Raw genomic sequence first — 1069 nt, 5'->3', positions numbered from 1 at the left:
GACAGGACAAGGAAGAGCTGAGGTTGAAAGCTTTTCCTTTTTTGGCCCTCTGTTCTCATCATTCAGCTGGAGAAAGCAGAGTGGGTGGGGAAACAGATGCCTTTTATTGGTCTCACCAGCATAACTATTAGTAGGTTCAGACAGAGCTCACCTATCTGTCCTGGATCCCATCTCCCCAGTCCTGGAGTTCATGACTCACCCCCCAGGGGAGAAGAGTGTCCTGAGCAGGGGTGGCAATCAGAACCAGGACAAAAAACAAAACAAAACAAAAAAAGAGTTAGAATCAAAGGGTATCAGAGTGACATAGAAAATACAGGGTTACCAGATCATCCAAATAAAATGTCCATCATGACAGAAGAAAGGATGTTTCATCACATGGGCCCCTCTGGCCTTACCAGGAATGAGAAGGGGCAGGAGGCTTCTGCTAAATGTTTCCTACTGTGCACTTCATGAACTTCATGCCATCATCACCTTTCAGATGTTGTCCTTGGCTTCCGTCATACTCTGGTCTAGGTAGGATTTTTTTCTGCTCCAGTTCTTTAATTCTTTTCTTCTACTATTTTCTGTTTCTCTAACAGCTGATTGTGAATTACCTTCTTTGACTAAAGAATAAACATTCATCCTATACCTTCACACATGTTAGTTTCATCCACAAGTCATAATCTCTGTATCTGCAACATGTGCATGTTTTTTTGTTCTGTTTAGCTGTTCAATCTGTAGGTCTTCAAGCTTCACCTTCTGTTGAGTGTCAATAACTTTGGCTTGAAGTTTTGTGGAGGCCTTCTTCAACTCCAGATCCATGGGAGCCACCATCTTGGTTCACTCTATGCATTTGCACAGTGAGAGAAAGCTATAAAGGACTATCTTTATGATTTATTAAAATTTTTTACATGGGAAGATTTCCAATTTTTACCTTTCTTTCCATCTATCTCATTGACACCTTTGTGTTGTATCTTCCCTCTACTTCCCCACCATGCACTAGACTATAATTACCTGTTTCCTTGTTTGTATGCTTAGATACCTTTCTACTCATAGTGAGATTCCTGGACCAGTAGTATCAGCATCTCCT

General features: G+C 41.3%; 1 pseudogene; it reads right to left on the bottom strand.

Moving 5' to 3' along the window:
* Positions 1 to 456: 456 nt before the first annotated feature.
* LOC144301623 (prefoldin subunit 1 pseudogene) lies at positions 457 to 813 on the bottom strand (annotated as a pseudogene).
* Positions 814 to 1069: the final 256 nt, after the last annotated feature.

This window comes from Canis aureus, chromosome 30, assembly GCF_053574225.1.
Source record: "Canis aureus isolate CA01 chromosome 30, VMU_Caureus_v.1.0, whole genome shotgun sequence".
Taxonomy (NCBI): domain Eukaryota; kingdom Metazoa; phylum Chordata; class Mammalia; order Carnivora; family Canidae; genus Canis; species Canis aureus.
Note: the sequence above shows the minus strand (reverse complement) of the source record. Positions and strands in the feature narration are given on the sequence as shown.